Source organism: Centruroides vittatus, unplaced genomic scaffold (genome assembly GCF_030686945.1).
Source record: "Centruroides vittatus isolate TY-2023 unplaced genomic scaffold, ASM3068694v2 contig_351, whole genome shotgun sequence".
Classification (NCBI taxonomy): Eukaryota; Metazoa; Arthropoda; class Arachnida; order Scorpiones; family Buthidae; genus Centruroides; species Centruroides vittatus.
This window is the reverse complement of record NW_027122174.1, coordinates 504,657-524,880: the sequence shown is the minus strand read 5'-3', so window position 1 is coordinate 524,880 and position 20,224 is coordinate 504,657. Positions and strand designations below refer to the sequence as shown.

Sequence of the window (20,224 nt, the reverse complement as noted above, 5' to 3'; positions counted from 1 at the left end):
CAAGATTGCTAAACACTCAGAATTATTAACAGTTTAATTCGGTACAAAATTTATAAATTATAAAACTGTACTTCGAATCGTCGTCGTCGTCACACATTGTCAATAAATTGGTGGACGAAGATTTCTTCTCGTCTTTTCCATTTTTCCAATTTACCTCACCATTTTCCTCATTTCGTCGCTCCGTCCTACTCGGAATCGTCGCTTTTGGCCTTTGATCCGTCCACGAATTCTCTCAATAAATTTAATTATATTTTAATACTTCCGACAGAAAGTTTTTTAACTTTTAAATATGTTATTAACGTCTCTTTAACGAGTTGAACTTTAAACAATGATCGTAACAGTTAACAATCAACTTATCTATATGATAAATAACCTATTAATATAGGTCTAATCATACATAATGTATCTGAGTAATTCCACGTTTTGAACTAGAGTGAATAATTCTAAATATAAATACTGTATTACGCTTATACTTTACACTGTGATATCTACCGCTAGAAATTTAAAAAGTGACATTAATTTCTGCTTATAACAATACAGACGAACAAATTAAGAACACAATTTAACGAATTCCTCTTCTTAAAACTCACCAACTCCCGAACTTGCGGTTTCATTTTTTAAAAGAGGCTTCCGATTATATTTCTACATTTTGGCTCCTATTCAAATACGTATCATCAATTTCGTCCATTAATCGGCCCGGTCAAAGAGCTACGACGGATCCCTCGCGGGAGTTAAATTAATTAGCTCGTACTAAATGACATATTGTAAGGTCTAATGAAATCCTTACAAAATTTAGTCTTGCAAAGAAGCAACCTTTCAAAGATTCGGCTCTGGCACCAAGTTCGTTCAAAATGGCGAAGGATTGGGTACGAGATCCGAATCCGAGGGTACATCGTAGCGCTACATAATATCCAGAATATGGGGAATATAATAGAGGCGTATTCGGGAAGGAAGACGCGCTTATTATCTTAGAATTACTACACAACAATCTTAGATTTAAACCTAATGATGGAGAAACTACTAAAATTCAGTAGGCTATATTGCAATGACACGTCCATAGTTTTTATCCGTAAGGCAGATGAAATAACAATGGACCCGGTTAAGTGGTTTACACGCAGCTAGGTGAGCGACCCAATAACTTGGCTTGTTTCGACTAAAGAAGGCTGTCATCGGCTCACTTATTCGGCTGTATTAAAGTGGTTTTACCGGAATACCGTAAATATTTCTACCGCCATCTGTCGAGGCAACTTTAAACTTACAATAATGTATTATCACTTTTTCTTCGCGTAATTTATATTCTAAAAGTAACGTAACTAAATATCGATTTGTTTTCAAAATATTTAAATTGCCATTTAAATAATTATATAATATTTTAAATACGAGAAATGCGAAATAACAGAAAATAAATACAAGCGTATTAAATAGAATAACTAGAAATTAAGGCAATAAAAATTGAAAGTTAATACGATGTAAAATATTTTAAAATAAACACTAAGTAGCGTAATTATCACGGATTGTAGAAAATGGAGTAGTAAATAACTGCTTATCTCATAAATTTTGGCAAAAGTGTAGCTCGGTCCACCAGTGGCCGAGCGATCTTCGTTCCCCCAACACTGGGAATTTTGTCGTGGCTTGGCGCCTGGCCGAGGACGTGGAGTTTTCCGGGTTTTCTCCATTTCCGTAACGCCCGAATGGGGGCCAGTTACCCTTAAGCCCTCCCGGAAGGCATCCCCCGAGGCAGATCGCCCAAGTGTCGCGGTGCGTAACTTAATAAAACATAAACGTAAATGTGTAGCTAGGTAAACCCGATGGCGGTACTTCCGGTGGCCATCTCGTTTGCGAACGAGAAGTCCACAAACAAGATGGCGACAGGAGCAACTACTAAGTACACCGGCATTTAAAGAAGAAAAATACTCGTGTCCGTGCGGGTTTGGAGAGAGAAATCGAAAACACGCACGTTGGTGGGGGTGTTTGGAAAGGGAAAAAATCGGTGACGTGACTTGTAGATTTATTTTTAAAGGGCTATATCTCGCGAAAGGTCGTCCGTAAAGATACGGTTCCTTGGACTCTTTTGTTCTTATCAGTAGGGTTTCTCATTTCCCGGTCTCGGGCTTGTCCCGGGATTCCGAGTAAAAAGCGAATTGTTTCCCGGGATAGAATTAATTATTTTTAGGATATAAAATGAATTTATTTAAATCTAATGATATAATTATTTCTCATTTTTTAAGTAACTTAATACGTCCAACAACCTCCAAAATAATAATATTAATAATGCCGTGTAAAATATGTATTGAAAATGACCTTTGAATTACGTAGAAATAGAAAAAATTGATTAAAGTTTGTTGGAAAATGCTTTCGAATCGAGTTGAAAATTGAAAGAAAAAATGAACTTAAATCAAACTACCAACTTTTTGTTGATTTTTGTTATTTAAATAAAACATAACACAAAACATTGTTGTAAATGTTCGTAATAAAAGTTACAAAAAAGCAAAGATGCCGGTTGTTTTACTAAAAACAAACGCCTGTTAACGAGAAGGCCCTTTTCGATTCAGTCGTGTTTAACGCATTTAAGAGAAGACGTTGGGTTTTTCGCCCGTAGCCTGGAAGATTTCCAGTTCGTTTTCCAGATGCATTACGGCACTTCTTTTGCCGTCCGGTGGTCTCGATTTGTCTACCTCGGTTGCTTTAATCCTTCCAAGTCCACTCTTGCCTCCGAGACTGTTCGACCTTAACTAATTCTGCCACTAAAACAATAAAAAGGGAAATATCGAGCATTAACTCCGAAAAATTATTATACAAACGGCAAGAAATAAATCTTTAAAACGTAATAATAAAATAACGATAAACAAATTTACGAAATGTTAAAAAAATAATTTAAAAACCAAATGACGTTAGAAACGATGGAAATTATGTAGAAAAAAGACTCGTGCCGCTATCGGTTTTACCTAAGCACATTTTAGCCGATTGCGGCAGAGGTTCGGCAAAACATTTTACCTACCTCTCGATAAAGTAAGTACATTTTTGTTTAAAATATTAAATACGTTACGAATTAACGGCATAAGTTTAAGTCGACGCGGTTAAATCACCGGTCGAAAGATTGGGCCAAGTTTCGCGTTGTAAACAATTAAATAGTTAAAAAATTTGTGATAGGAATATAAATCACTTTTAGTTGGCGTATGTGTTCTTCGCAACGGCGTTTGGAATCTAACAGTCTCTTCTTCTGTCTATCCTACACACAAAATGGCGTAGCTTTAATTTTCGGGATCCTATCGCGGTTTTTTTTGGCTTCGCCAGTCTAAAGAATGAAAATCGTAAGTTTTCGACTCTCCAGTTTCAATAATATAAAAAACTACAGCTTAGAAACTTTATTTGGTCTTTTCTTCACAATAATATTTGCAATTTTTCAATTAAAATTCCAAGCAATAGTTCTGTCCAGCGTAGTTTTGCCACAAATAAACTTGTGGTATTTATCATAACTGCGATATATTATAATTATAACGTTATTTAAACAATGTATCAATATTTTGTGCTAAAATATTGTATTTATTTCGGTGGAATCGCTTATTTTATACTCTTTATACTCTACATCGGTCATTCTTAACAGGGGGCCGCGGCCCCCCGGGGCCCGTAAAAAGTTTGCCGGGAGCCGCCAAATTATGCAAAATTTCCTTCGGAATATAATAAAAAGAAAATTGATGCATAACCGAATATCGTATTTAAAAATGAAATAAGAAAGATAGAGTTTTCCTATTTCGTTTTATTTATTTATTTTTTATTTCTTCCTACATACAGCTTTGTTAGTACAGAAGAAATAAATGCAAATATGCTACTTACACCGCAGTATTTACTCCTTTTATTCCGAAGCAATTCTAAGAAACTATTAAGGCTCGGAATTTTAAAAGATAATTAGGAAAAATACCAGGCTTTGTAATAGCTTTGAACATTTAAATATTTTTACAAAAGATACGCAAAATCTTTACCACAAGTTTAGTTTTAGCGTCGACTTTGGATCGATTTATCGACGTGTTTCTTATTTTTTGTTAAAAATTGATGAGTTTTCGTGCTTAATTGTGAAGTTTGAATGTTATTGAAATAGATAATGAAATAATAAAGTTATGATTTACATTTATTCTATAAAAAATAAAACAATAATAAAAAACCAATTTGTTATAGATAATTTAACAAATATAAATTATTATTAAAAAATGGGGGGTGACAAAAATTATGAAATATTTGGTGGACCGCGAGTATAAGAAGGTTAAAGATAAAATTTCGCTGAAAACGGAAACTAGGAAGTGTCGGGCAAACTCCCGGATAAGAAATTGCGGCCATTCTATAGGTATAAATGCCGCGATTGTAAATCTTAAGATAATTTTATTCAGTCGCCATTTTCGTCTCCCCGAACTGAAAAAAACTACCGAATCAAATACCTTTCTTTAAGTATAGCCTAAAGCCGCGTAACGAATATAGAGTAGTCTTTCGTAACGTCGTAACGCCCAGAGCAGACCATCCAGGATTTCGTCCTCTGTCAATAATAAATTAAACTTAATTTTATTAGTAATTAAATTAAAATATTTAATTTTATTCCGTTAGTACTTGGTAAATTAATTTAAATTTAAATTTCTTATTAAGGAAATGCCAAAGAGAGGACTTGCCGAAAAGCAGATTTCATTTTGCAAGCCTTCGGATAAAGGTTTTTGGATAATTTCATCTATTCCCGATTGGCTTATTTTTTATTACATTTCCTAATTCGGCTCCAGAAGTGGTTTCGTTTTATGTCATATTGTGTGTCTCCCACTGTTCGTTTATGCGATAGTAAAATTTTATTGTTTGTAAAAAATATTCCGCGTGATGCTACGCCACATACTACAGATTCATCGTCCTGGCAATCGGAAGTGCGTGAAAATTCGCCGACTACATCCAGGGTCTATCGTATTAATATTTCAGAAACATTCGATGAATCGCCTCTTTCGTACGAAAATGTCGAAAGACGTTTAACTTTGAGTAATTGCGTATAAACACGACTCGTGAATTGCCGAGGTGGCAAAATCGGCAACCCGAAGGGAGCGACCCGAAAGAAGGGACCCTGCGAGGCAGGTATGGAGGGACCCGAATTCGAGTCAGAAGTTTTCTTACACGAGTAGACAAATGTGTCGAGATAATTTTACTTAAATTGATTTTAGCGTTATTTTCCCTTTTATAAAATTTTTTAAAAGAAAGTGACTTATAGTTAGAAAAATTAAAGATCTGTCGTCATTATTTTTCATTACCACCATTAAAAATGTATTTACAAATGTACTTTTCCATAAAACTTTTAAATAAAATTTTCAAGTTTTATTTATTTCTTTACAAATCGAGAGCAGTGATACGATTTTTGCGTAGAAATTCGTTCGAAAATCACACGATTATGAAAAAGTTTAATTGTACGACTGTGACTTTTGTCTAATGGCATGCCTCGTATCGTCCACGGGCGATGTTAGACACGGTGGTTCTATTGTTATATTATAATAAGTGTCCTTACAAATGTGTTGTCTTACAAGAGGACCTTACGGTCTCGAAAATTCAGTTCGGGATGAGACTTCGCAGGTTAGTAGTATACCTCGAGAGTGTCCACCCAGAAGAATTGTAAAGCGCACTAGCCAGAAGGCTAGTGCGCTTTGCAACTGCGAGAAAAAGAGCTTTAAAGTTTTAAGCGCAGCTCATATACAGGGCGATTTTACACTATGTCAGCATAGTGAAATGGTTGAGTCTGTAGCGAACTCGCTTACTACGCGGGTGATCTATGTATGACCCTACCTTCGGCTTACTTTTTTTTAAAAATTGTTTTAAAAATTATAACAACTTTTAATTAAAGTTAATGACCTAAAATGGTATCAATTAAATCATAAATAATTTTATTTTTAAAAAGTTGAATAATTTTAAATGCATTTTTAATGGAGGTAAATTAAAACTTTACTTACCACTATAACAAATTTTCGGGTAGGGTTTATTTATATAAAAATTTTTACAATATCGTCTTCATTTGTCATTTTTTTATTTTACATACAAGCGGCAGACGATAATTATCATAAAAACATCGAAAACAAAAGCTATTTTGACATCTCGCGCAATTTATGAAGGACGATTGTTTACACGAACAACCTTTTCTTAAAAGATCTGTTGGAAAACGTACTTCGTTTACATTCGTGAAAATTTCTCTTTTATCGGAAAGCCTGGAAGCGTACCAGGCATACCGGATCATTTCGTTAAAAACTGGCGATGACAGTCGACGATGCACTATCGATTGCATTTTTATACAGTCTTCACGGGAATTTATTTCTCTATTATTTTCAATCAGATAAGCGCAATTTTGTATATACGCTTTATTAGAATTTTTACCTGTCTATAAAAATAGACGTCACACGGTCGAACAAGAGGAGTACATTTTGGAGGAATCACTTTAATTGTACAAGTCGGTGATTTCTCATCTGTAAATTGTCGCGCCGCTGTTAAAGCCCACTGTTATAAATTCCGAGTACATAGTCACTGGTTGATAATTCTCTCGGGCTTGGACAAAACGATCGTGTGTCCAGGAATCGATTGTTGCGTACTTATCAAATTGATTTCCTCTTTTTTTTTATTTCCTCTTCCCATTGGGATAAATATTTTTCCTTTTTTAACCGGCTGCGTCCTTTTTTCTGCAACCTTTGTAGATTCCACCAGGGTCGAGCCTTTGCGATATTAACAACTTTAATTTTGTAATCCAAAGAAAGATGGTCTACCTCTCTTCTTTTTTTCCCCTTCTGGTTCATATTCGTCCGAAGACCCGTGGTCTTCGACTTTTCCAAAAGGTTCCTCGTCGCAGTTTTCATTTTCATCAGCGAGTTCTTCATCAGTCGCAAGTATTTTTTCAGCCAGCATGTCCGTAGTACGTTCGTAAATTTCTTCGCCCGTCAACATTGCTTCGCGAGAAATTGAAGTTGAAGATTCCGATGTAGTCGAAATTATTTTCAGCAAGCGAACTTTCGTAATAAACGACCGCATCTTTTAACCTCACCGTCGACATTTCACTGTATAATGAATCTTGACTGATTTCATCTGCAGCTTCGGATAGTTTCGCGATTTCTTCATTAACAGACGTTTTCAATCTATATATATAATCGAGACGAGTCGATAATAATAATAATCAGCGCAGAGCCCAAACGGTTAGGAGTTGAAAGTTGAAATTTGGTACGCAGTTAGGGTACGTCACGAGAACGCACACTAAGAAAGGATTTTTTGAAATTTCTCCCCACGGGGGAGATGGACAGGATTCAGTCTCAACACTTCCATCAACAATGTAAGTGTTAAGTAACAGTGAAAGTGTCAACAATGGAAATATCACCGATGCAAGTGTTAAGAGAAAGCGACGTCCAAGACCCAGATGCAGTTTTTTCGTTTTTGCGGGAAATCGAACATATTTTTAGACCCATCTAAAAATTCTCTAATTAGCCTGGAAACAGGGGTCCCAATTCTTGCATTCTGTGAAAAGGGGTAAGGTTGACTATAACGTAATAATCTTAATATTCGCTAAAACAATTAGGAGTTGAAAGTTGAAATTTGGTACACAGTTAGGGTACCAAATTTAAGTACCAAAGTGTTAACTAACAATGGAGAACAAGAAAAATCGACGTGCAAGATTTACGGGCGCTGGAGGAAAAAAAAAAGGAAAAGAGTAATATGTTAGAACATATTCGATTTTCAAATTTAAACAAATTAGTTCGGTTTTTCTCGACTTTTCTTCTTTAGAACATTCGATGAAAATCGAACGATATAATCAGAACACGTCGTGAAAATTGAACAATATTAGAACATTCGATTTTCAAATTCGACCTTTCTTTAGAAATACTTAGTTCTTTGATGAAATCACTCTTTTTTCTTTTGTGACTATAACGTGATAATCTTAGTGTTCGCTATCGTTACTTTTGCCCGAGCAACGCCGGGCCTACCTGCTAGTTCACAATATTTTAAAAATTCCGATCATATTTCACAGTACAGAACGTTCCAATCCTGCGAAAGTCAAGAATGAACTGGCCGTTAGTTCGAGTTTCTAGAGGAATAAGAGTGGGTAAACTTGCATATATCGTACTGTAGCAGATAAGGACCATTGTTCGATTAGTTCCGTTAGAGTCTTGAAAATTCCTGACCATCCGCCTATGTACAATAGGGCAATAGCTATACCGTACTCTTCCACGTAGAAACCGGTTCCTCAAATTTACAACGAATATTTTTAACCTCTCAGCAGCTTATAATATCTTAAAATTTGAAATAACTTTTTAATTACAATAGTAATTAAAGTTTTAATTTACCTACATTAAAAATGCATTTGAAATTATTCGACTTTTTAAAAATAAAATTATTTATGATTTAATTGATGATACTTTTAGGTCATTAACTTTATTTAAAAGTTGTTATAATTTTTAAAACAATTAAAAGAAAAACCTTAGCCGAAGGTGAGATCGAACCTATATCACCCGCATGGCAAACGAGTTGGCTACGGACTCAGCCATTTCACTACGCTGCCATAGCGTAAAATCGCTCTGTATACGAGCTGCGCTTAAAACTTTCGAGCCCTTTTTCTCGGAATCTTCTGGCTAGTGCGCTTTACAATTCTTCTGGGCGGACACCCTCGAGGTATACTACTAACCTGCGAAGTCTCATCCCGAACTGAATTTCCGAGACCGTAAGGTCCCCTCGTTAGTATATTTTATATTATTTTATCCTTCTACACTGTGAAAAAGTTTTCACCGATGCCGATTACCTCGAAAACGACATTTGGGGAAAAGGATCCGATTACAGTCTTTGAAAATGGAGATTTCGGTGGAGCACGCCTCGTTCAACCATCTCGTACACATCCTACAGTGTATATATGACAAACAATTTTAAAAGAAGTATGCCAATAAGCTGTCTCGCGATGTCAATCTTTTTGGAGCAAAATACAAAAGCCACGGAATATATTCATTTAAATTATGGTTATAATATCTCGATAAACTCGAAATAAAATATTCTAGGATGGAACAAATGACGGATGTCAGCGTACCGAAAGCTGATATCCGTCATTTCGTAAGAAATATTTAAATAACACCGGATATGACCGGATATTACCGCATCAATTTATATCTGTATTTCGTCTTTTATCCGCATTAAGTATTTCTCGTGTAGACTATCGCTGCGAGAACGAATATGATTTCAAGTTTTATGCGCAATTAGGAACGAAATACTAAAATAGTGTACGAATTAAAAATGTAATACGCGAAATAATTTCATAAAAAATTATTCGACATGAAGAAAATTTTTAAAATATGTATTTTAAGTACGGTACTATATTATATAGCATAGACGTACAGATGGCGAGCGATTAACCACTACTCTGGAAGATTGGAGTAACCCCAGGAAATTATTACGAATAAGCCCTTCCCTCAAACCCTGCCCATTCCATTACACTCGTGGATTTGGAATAGAAACCCTCTTAGTGCTCACCGGGCGAAAAGAGCCAAAAATTAAAACGACTTTGGCGCTGCTTTTTGTGCGTGCGAATAAATAGTTTGACCAGCGAATGACCGAGACATTCGGGCTCCAACTTCCGCTCTGGGGATCTGCCCTCGAATTACAGTTGGCTTAGAAACTGACTGGAATATATGGAGACCCCTCTTCGTCTCTGTTCCGTCATTGCGGGTGTTGCCAAATTCGTGGATAAAGAATCTCATTGTATGGAAAAGCGTCTTTTCGGCGTCCGTAGGCTAAAAAACTAAAAAATTTAAACGACAATTATTTTCCAAAATGTTTTATATATTTCCTTAATAACACAAGAACTCGAGGCGAAAAAACCATTGCCGTTATCTGACTTACTAATACAAATTCTATTATTAAAAATAAAAAAGACTTTATCCGTCTCGAATAATTTTCGCACATGACTTTGTTATGTTTTCCTGATTTTTATAATCAATAAAACAATCCCGAATATAAAAAGCACAAACATTTTTGTCACTTTTAATCATTTCTTTTATAAATACTTATCAGGTGCACGTGCATAACCATTACATTTCTACGCACATATAAAGAAACGTCTACGTAACTTGTGATTTTTAAGAAAAATGTACACGCGGCGTGATCAACAATCCTTACTTAAGCAAACGATTCGTTTCCTTACGTAGTCATTTAACCACATAATATATTTAACAGGTTCTTTCCCCCACTCGTAGAAAACTTATTGTATCACGTCTGACGTCACGTCCCTATACGCATTACCAGTGTATCGCTCCGGGTAATCTGTGTTTTGCGTAGAAACTTTAAGTTGTTGTTCCACATACATTCGTTAATTTTTCTTACCAATGAAAGAAAATAAACATCTCGTCGAGAAAGAATAAAGAGAAACGCGGTAGTACAAATGTTTATATCAAAATATCAGAAATATTTGCAACTTTAACCAAGAATGCAAGGGAAATTTATCACTTACTCCTACAGTTCACTTTTGCTAACTCCAATGCACCTCGGAGTTATTTGGAGATAATTTTCTCTTTACCAACCCAACTATTATCGGCATTATCACGTACACAAGCGGTGTTGTCGGCAGCACCAATGTCGCGGCATCCGCAGTAGCAGATACTACTACACCAATCACCGACATAACGGAAACACGACCCGCGAGACTTATCGACGACGAAGATTTTTGACGTCGTCTCATGACGAACGACGAAAAAATTCTTTGCTTTTGTAAATTTTCTGTTTGGCAATATCGAGGCCATAAGTACAGCAATTCCTAATATAATTCCGACAATACCCGCAACTCTAAGTATCAAATAATATCTCTGCAAGTACTTTTCCAGCGAAGAAACTGCCGTTATCGCCGAAGAGAAGATTACGATCAGTATTCCTAGTATCAGGCAGCGTCTGGAATTTTTTCCAGTTTCTCGAATTTCCGACCAATTTGTGCTCATCTAAACGAACAGAAAAGCAATTATTAATAAATTGAACAATTTTATATTTATTTTAATAATTCAATTAAACTAAACTTATTTAAATACGCTTAATGCGTGGTGTTATTTGTAAAAGACCGAGGATGGCAAATTTCTGCGGTAATCATAATATTACGTTGAAATTTTCTGGTGCTACATCAGTTATGTGGAAACATCTTACATTCAAACGTACTTTGCGCCAACTTAAACTCAAAACAAAGCTGGCAAACTTGTTGCCGCACTTTCTTGGCATTTATCTTTTGTGTGGAGGACACGACTTTTTCACCCACTTTCAAGCTTAATAACTCTTGTGCCTTTTTGTCGAAAATTTCTGAAATTTTCAAGATAATTGGGGTATTAATTTAGGAGATATTAAGGAGTAGTGTCATTTCTCCCAAACCAAGGTCTGTATATTATTTATTTATTTAGCGTATGGCTACACATCTAATTCAAAAAAGAACAAATCATAAATGAAAGAACACAAATCATAAATGTAAAATGTAAGTTTAAAGCACTTTCAGTCACAATCAGGAAGTCACTCAGTTGTCCCGGAAAAGATCTTACTGGACAATCTTCCAAGATATGGTGTATAGTCTGTCTTTCAGCACCACAGTCACACTGCGGGGATGCAACTTTTCCCCACCTAAAAAGACTGTCCCTGCACAACCCATGTTTGGTCCGAATCCGATTTAACACACTCCAAAGATTTCTGGATAACTCAAATCCAGGTGGTCGCTTTGTGATACAAGGAAGTTGTCGGCTGTCCACCGGAGAGACATCAGCCCAGAGCCTTTTCCAAGATTCAGTGAGGTTGAAATTATTGGAATGCAGGGATTTAGCTCTTAATAGGGGGGGTGTCTTGATTTAAGCCGGTTTATGCTGAGGTCATCAATATCCTGATGAATCGGGAGTTGTGGATTAGATAATATTTTCCTATATTCCCTGAGCAGAGTGCTATCCCTTCGGAGTGTAGATGGAGGGATATGGCTCAGAATAGGTAACCAATGGACAGGAGTTGATTTGAGAGTACCTGTTATGATACGTAGGGTAGTATTTAGTTGGGCATCCAGTTTATTAATGTGAGTACTGTTTATCCATACCGGTGCACAGTATTCCGCTGCAGAGAAAACCAAGCCAAGAGCAGTGATCCGTAAGGTGGACGGCGAAGAACCCCATGTGGTTCCACATAACCTTTGGAGGATGTTGTTTCTGGTATTAACCTTGGCAGCCAAATTCATCAGATGTGTTTTAAAGGATAAAGTTCTATCCAGAGTGACACCAAGATATTTCGGGTTCTTATTATATTTCAGTAAATTATTGTCAAAATAAATCTTTAATTCTTCATTTGCCAGCTTGTTATTAAGGTGAAAGCATGTAGCTTCAGTTTTTGTCTTACTCAGTTGAAGTCTCCACTGGCGAAAATATTGTCCTAAGATTGATAAGTCCTCTGTCAGGATCTTTTCAGTAATTGCAAGGTCTTTATGTCTCGTGGCAATCACCCAATCGTCTGCATATCCGAATTTCCTTGCCTTCGTTTGAGGCAAATCAGCTATGTAAAGACTAAAGAGCAGTGGTGCCAGGACAGAACCCTGAGGTAGGCCATTATTTAGTTTTCTTATCCTACTTCTCGAATTTCCCATGACAACTTGAAAGGGTCGGTGACTTAACATCTCATCAATTATTTTAACCATTTTTAAACAGGGTATCACTCGGAGCAGCTTATAGATTAAGCCATGCCGCCAGACAGTATCATATGCTGCAGTAAGATCGATGTATACCGCAGATGTTTTTAATTGCCTTTGATATCCAGCCTCTACAAAAGTAGTAAAGGCTAGTACCTGGTCCGTACAGCTCCTATTCGGTCGAAAGCCAGCCTGTTCAACCGGAATATTCTCAAAAATTGTCTTGCTCAATCTGTTGTAAAGAAGTCTCTCTAAAAGCTTATACATCACACTCAAGAGTGAGATAGGTCGATAGCTCTCTGGTCTATCATTAGGTTTTCCAGGTTTCAGGATAGCTATGATTTTAGCTTGTTTCATAGCGAAAGGAATATTACCTTTCTGTAGGATGTCAGTAAAGAAACGAGCCAGCCATTGCTTAGTGTACTTGCCACTGTGTAACAGGAATTCAGGATGGACACCATCATTTCCAGGGGCTTTGCCAGCTTTTATTTGTTTAAGGGCAGCAGAGATTTCTTCAGTAACAAAGGGTAGTGAATACGCTGTATCATTTTTACATTTAGCTTTGATGGACGTAAGCTCTTTTTTAATCTTACTGGTGAATTCACGATCTCTAGAAGCTCTAGATATATTTAGTATGTGTCCTGCGATACTATTTGGAGTAATCAAGTTTTCTCTACTTGGTTTGACAGTTGCTCCTCCCAATCTTCTAAGCAGGGACCACGCCTTTCTACTTGACTTTGTAAAGTCCAAATTTTGTACAGTGTTTATCCATCTAAGGTGCCTGGCATTATCTAAGCTATGGAGTAGTTCATCCCCTATCTCAAGGTCACCAGATTCTAGGAACTTCCTATATAGTAATTCACTTTTTTCACTCCATCCTGGGATATAAATCTTGCGGTATCCTCTAGGTATGCATTTTTTGGCTACACTAAACAGTGCTCCAACAAACCTTTTAAAGTTGTTTGATGTAGGTGGGATCCATCCCAAACATTTGTCAAGATCCTCTGAGAACAAAGTCCAGTTAGCCTTGTTAAAATTCCACCTTGCGCGTGGTATACTATTTACTATAGGAATATTAAGTCCAATTCTGATAATTATTGGGCGGTGCTGGCTATGCGGGAATTGATTTAAAACTGTGCGTGTAGCTGATAACGGTTGTCTATTTTCATCTGTAGACACAAAGCACAAGTTAGGGTTATATTCACAACCCCATGCGCTGGACCTAAAGGTGCATCGATCTTTAGCATCAAACAGAAGATAAAGATTATTTTCCTCTGCCCATTTAAATACCATGTCACCATTTTTATCAGTGTTGCGATATTTCCAGAGTTCATGGTGGCTGTTGAAGTCTCCCAAATAGACAGCAGGATGAGGTAATTGTGGTATGACGTGTTGTGGCCAAGTTGTAGCTGGGGGTTTATAGATATTGCTGATTGTAATTTGGCCAACCTGTATAGTGACCACATGAATGTTATTGTCAGTGGTTGCTTTACAAAACAGGACATCCTCAATGTCACTACGAGCATATGTTGCAGTGCCGTATGTTTTGTGGTAGGTTGAGCCAATTAGTTCAAAACCAGGAATCACACCTCTTGTCTGAAGTTGGTATTCATTCTCAGTATGAGTCTCTTGAATGACAACTATGTCAATTTCATTGTCCTTCAGAATCCTATGTAAGTATTGGCATTTTGCTCGACTAATGCCTTCAATATTAATTTGACATATCTTAATTTGAGGACCAAGGTCTTTGGTGCTATGGCCCTTATAAGGGCCTTTGTAATGTGGAGACATAAGTAGTTTAAATAGTTAAAAAAAGAAAGAAAGAGACGATGTGTATTGTCCAGGAGATCCTACAGATTATTTGGACGCCAAAAGTTGCTAGCTTATTTAGTTCACGAGTAGACGCTATCCAGGGTGCACCACGAGGAGGCGAACTAGCTTTACACCCCAAGGTCTGTATAAGAAGGTCAGGACACGCTCCCGTGATTCTATGCGGCAGCGGCCATTTTGGGACTTATCGATAGAGCTCACCACACGTGGTTCCTGCGTGAGTGGACTATTATTACGTATATACGTACTCAAAACGTTAAACAATGGGTTTACGGAGTTTACAGCTTTCTGTGTGTTTACAGAGAAAGAAGTTATGTCTCGGATAAGCTCTGTTAAAAATATCATTAAATTGTGATTAATATTATTCTTTTTTGTTAAAGTTTATATAATTTGGAAAATAACACGTTTAAGCCTTTGTAAAACCAAAACTGTTTATTAATTAAACGTTAGTTTAGTATTTATTTTTTAATGCATTAATATTGTGTTGGTAAATGCTTTAAAATAAAATTTTGGATAACTTCATTGTATATTCTTTATTATACTTTAAATTTTCTTTGATGTTATCGCATCACTTTACCAAGTGCTTATATACGTAATTGCATCAGTTTTAGCACCTATTTAATTAGTTTCAATCACGACAGCAAATGATATGGTTTCTTTTAAACTATTTGATCGAAAAGTTACATTAAATTGGGGTTGCATAATCATCCGAAATTATATTTTTGACTGGAAATCACTGGATTTATGCAATTTTAGTTTAATTAATGTCGTATAAAACTGACTGCTCGTACAAGTTTGCTTAAAACATGCGACTCAAAATACCCCAAAATGGCGTCTCAAGAAGTAGGTCGCGCGTGTCCCGACCTTCTTATATAGACCTTGTCCCAAACCGATGGTCCGATTTTCCCGAAAATTTCTGGAAATATTTTCCCTAATACACAACACTCTGAAAATTTCAGAAATTTTCGACAAAAAGGCACAAGAGTTATTAAGCTTGAAAGTGGATGAAAAAGTCGTGCCTTCCTCGCACATTAACGTTAATCCATAAATAGAGGAAAGCCCTCGACTCGTCTTACATTTCTAAATGTTTCACCGTCCCGAGGTCGAAAACTACGAATTTTAAGAGTCTCATACATTTCGGCTATTATATAACAGCCGGGAAAGAAGAAGGCGAGTAACGGAATTATCGCGATTTCACTGCGTGTTCAAACCGGGTCGCTAAAATCTTCGGATTATGCGTACGAAACCAGTGTCCGCGCCCCTTTTAATTTTACAAAACAGTATTCTACTTTCAATTCGGCTCCATTATACTTATTAATTTTTATCAGTTTAGTATATTTTATCGTTTATTTTATAACTTAAATTTTCGGTTTCGACGCTCTGCTTTTTTAATTAGAATACTGCTTCGTAAAATAAACAAAAACTCACAAAGGGCATTTTACTTTGTATTTTATTTATTCTAAAAAGTACGATTGCCCCGCACATAAATAAACCAGCGGCGAGTCGCTCAACTTTCCGGACATTTAAAATGTCGCTGGCGCCATCTGTTACGATATTTTATTTAAAAACATTTTACATTTTTAACTATTAAAAAACGGCAAAAAGCTTACTTTTGAGGGTGGGACGAACTTTATAAAAATTGTAAATGCTAATAATCAGTAAAATCGTCATTAAATTCGACCCTACTGGAGCCATACACGACTCCTATTATCTCCCCACCCCTCGACCTTTAACCACCAAACTTTAAAAGCATCGATCCTCTAATACGAAAACTCCCGCAAAATTTCAGAAATTATCGACGGAAAGCGCGGGAGGTATTAAACTTTAAACGGGGTAAATAAAATCGTGCCCCTACACATATACTATACATCTATACATAGAGAAATTATCCCGAAATTGTTTTGCATTTCTCGACGTCTCGAGGTGTCCTGTCCAAAACTGTTAATTCCGAGGGGGTCATTTTTTCCCGATCGTCGTACTTTCTCTCTGTTATAACAGCCGGGAAAGTAAAAGTCATTATACGCGTATATGTGCGCGCATACTTACTACAGATTAAATGACGCAACTCTTCTCGAGTGTTTTACTAGGTTTTGAAGTCGTCACATAAATTGCATTAAATAGTCGTATAACCAAACACTACTACTAGCATCCAAATATCAATTCTGTTGCAAAATATAACAATATTTTGCCCATTTAATTTATACTTATTGCTATTTACGATAATCTTAAACACGGTATTTTTATTGTCGACACTTACGTCTTTCGAGTGTGACGTCATTTTAATCCGTTGTTCCTTTCTCCTTTAATTATCGATATCGATTACGACTACTACGTGGTAAGAACAAAAAGTATAGACGTCACTCCGAGCACTTTTCACTCAACTGCAATTTTTCCCCCGAAGGAAAAAATTAGTATCATATTTTATACTAACAACGCTTAAATATCATAAAAAATGTATACAGTGACGGTTTTTTAAAGTATCGACAAAGACGGAGCAATAATACAATATTAACGTTTGTATATTCAAACGTCACGCCCGAAATAATTTTGCGCATTTACAGTACGTGTTCGAGGCCCGGAAAATGTTCAAACATCGCGCACGTGTTCATTCGGAATCTGGCATATTCGAATGTCCGCTATTTGCTCGAACAAATTGCAATAAAAGACAACTTTGCGAGTATTAAACGAGTGGCGTAACGTCTTCTAAGCGCATTTTCAATATACTTTTAAGTACACGTACGTTTAACAATAATTAGATATTTAACAGAAATTAATTTAAAATATTTTATTTGAATCAATAGTTTTACTTAAATATTCTAAAAGCAAACGCGCGCTGTTCTAAGACGAACTAGTCGAATTCGACGCGACACGTCGAAAATAACGAAGTAAAGACGTCGCACCATCGACGAATTATGCTCGGCCTATTACAAAATATAAAGTTCGTAAAATTCGAGTATTTCGTCCGACGAATTGCGTCGTACGGACTAACCACGATTAGGAATTCGACGACATTTATCCAATCTTAAAAATAAACGGATTTATTTTATAGATAATTCAATTTTATACCTAATTTGATTGATACCGTCGACAAATCTCGACGTCGGAGAACAATTAAAAGACACTACCGGCTTTCGTATTCTCGCTCGGCTACGTTTAGTCCCAGTCGACACGGCGCACTCCGGACCAAAATAACTTTCTTCTAACGTCCGAACTATTCTGCCGTTTGTGATCCAGTTTCGTACTTTAATTACCGTTTCATTTACCAAACTGCAGTTCGGTGTCGAACGTCCAACTATTTCCAATACGTCGCCATTTTTTTAAAGTAAGAATGTAAGTTATTTGTAACGAGACTATAATCGGTCTAAAAATACTCGCTACGGTCGCGCGCTCTTTTAATTATTTACGGCAGCTTAACGTATTACCAAAGTAATACAAAGAAGGTCATTTACCCACGCTTTGTTTGGCGATACGAGTCATTCCGTAGTTTGCGTATCGATCGAGTTTGGCAAAATTCGTAAGCGCGCGTTGTACTGTACAGTAATACGTTGTACGCGTAGGTATCGATTCGCATTAAATAGGATAAACCGGAGACGTTTTAGGCTGTAAAACTTATTAATAATTTATTATTTTGTTGTAATTTTATATATATTGTATTAAATTACGTAAAATCTTAAAATCGATCGGTTGGTTTCAAATATTAGCGCAAAGGTGTCTCGGTAGCGCAATTAAAAATACATATCGAAATCCCGTCGAAATCAAAGACTATCGTAGTTTTCGCGCAATATGACGATAATAATATACTAGGAAACGTTTTAATACGCAATTTGGCAAATGCTAAGAAACGACGACAGTTTTGGCGTAATTAGTCGTACCGTACGCCGCGTAAGTATTTGGTATTTTTGATATTTTACCGGCACGAAATGGCACGGATGTGGAAAGCGGCCGGACGACAAAACACGCCCGCGTCTTCGAATGTCTGCCACGTATTATTTCTACACGCGCGAATTTTACTGGCCGACCGACATCTTTCCCGTAAATAGTAGCGATTACGCGACTCGTGAGATTCATTCGTTAATAACGGTTGCGTTTTATGAAAAAAAACAGCGGCTGTCAAACAGAAAGTTTAATATATCGATATTATTTGAAAAATTCCAGTTTGTTTTTAAAAGTTTGATTTCGGATGATAATTATTTTTATTTAAGACAATTTTTTACGGTGTTTTTTCATTAATTTTTACTTAAGGAAGGATGATTTTAAGCACTCGAACCAAACTGCGTCAAAGGCAGGTATATAGATTTATTTAAAAAACACAGAAAGACAATTATTCGGGTCTTTTAATTGTGTAAAATTATTTTAACGATCAGCTAAATACAAATACTGCGTAAAATCGTATCGATACGGCAGGAAATACAATATACGAGTTGACCGATCTCCGTTGGCGCAGAATTTCTAAATTATGTCGTTCTCCGTCGTTTGACAGCGGCAGAAATCCGAGTTTGAATTTACTTCGGATTCCCGTAACTGCACGCGTCGGAGCATCTTCCCTCGCCGGCGCTTCTCCCGGCCAGTGGGGCCAACCTAATGGGCGCGACCGTGGCTCGTATAATTTGCGATTTGTTAGTACCGTACCTGGCGTTAACGAATAAATCGATTCTACCGAGGATTTTCGTAGTTTGGGTCGAAAAATTCGCCAACTCGGCGAAAACGTCGAGTTTGAATTTACTTTTCTTCCCCCGGTTTCTAACCGCGAACAATTCGTAAATACGTAGAGTTCGAATAAATAAACGCGCGTACGCGTGTCTTTCGATCGCCATCCGTACCGCGGGACGAGTCGAAATTCACGCCCGTAGACGAATCGCCAGTGTAACGAGGAGTAAGGATGCACCGATTAATCGGTAAGTAATCGGTAATCGGCCAATTTCTGCATTTTAATATTTTTGTTAGAATTTCGCCTATAAGGCTAGTAATAGAAAAATAAATTTCTCTTATATATTTATTATATATCACGTGACAAAGTGAATATTAAAAAAAATTTAAGTTAAATTATTTCTTTTATCGATACGTATTATAAGATATAATATAACCTATTCGAAGCGATCTCTTTTGATTTAAAGCTTAAACTTTAAATATATATATATTTATAAAGGCGATAAAAATTTAATATTCGAACTTTAAAACCCTTAAATTGTGATGCAAAAAGCTGAGAATTTCGTCATTTTCGGGGCATAGCCCGTTTCTTGCCGGCTCGTAAATGTTACCTCCGGTGCCGAAAATTCTTTCGCTTTCGATGGAAGATGCCGGGGCGCTTGGATATTTCGTAGCTATTTCGCTAAAATTAGGAAAAAGTTCTCGCGAACTTGGCCACAAAAATGGGTCACTTTGTATAAGAGGTAAATGTGAATGTTTTTCTAATTCTTGATCGAAACGTTTGTTCGTTTGTTTCGGGTTTTTTTCTTCCTTTTTAAAAACGCGCTCTTATTTATTTTTTTCGTTTACCGGAAGCTAATTTATCAAATAAACTAGAAAAATGTAGAGATTCTCCTCCGTCTCGATCATCTCCAGAAGTAGAAGCTTGGGGATTTAATTCTTCTCCAGATATCGAATCGTCAACATTATCTACGCTATCGATCGTCCATCTTTTTATTTCCTCTACCGTATCTTTTTTTGCAAGTTTATTTCGAATCTCGAATCTAACAAAGCTGACGAGCGTAAAGACTTGTTTTCTATATATGCTGAAAA

The 20,224-nt window shown here is 36.5% G+C and overlaps 1 long non-coding RNA gene across 1 annotated transcript; it reads right to left on the bottom strand.

The window, feature by feature from the left end:
* Positions 1-9,786: 9,786 nt before the first annotated feature.
* LOC136974626 (uncharacterized) lies at positions 9,787-16,838 on the bottom strand. Its single transcript, XR_010880666.1, has 2 exons — positions 16,743-16,838; positions 9,787-10,955 (listed from the first exon to the last, which is right to left on the bottom strand). It is a non-coding gene; the product is annotated as an uncharacterized lncRNA (long non-coding RNA).
* Positions 16,839-20,224: the final 3,386 nt, after the last annotated feature.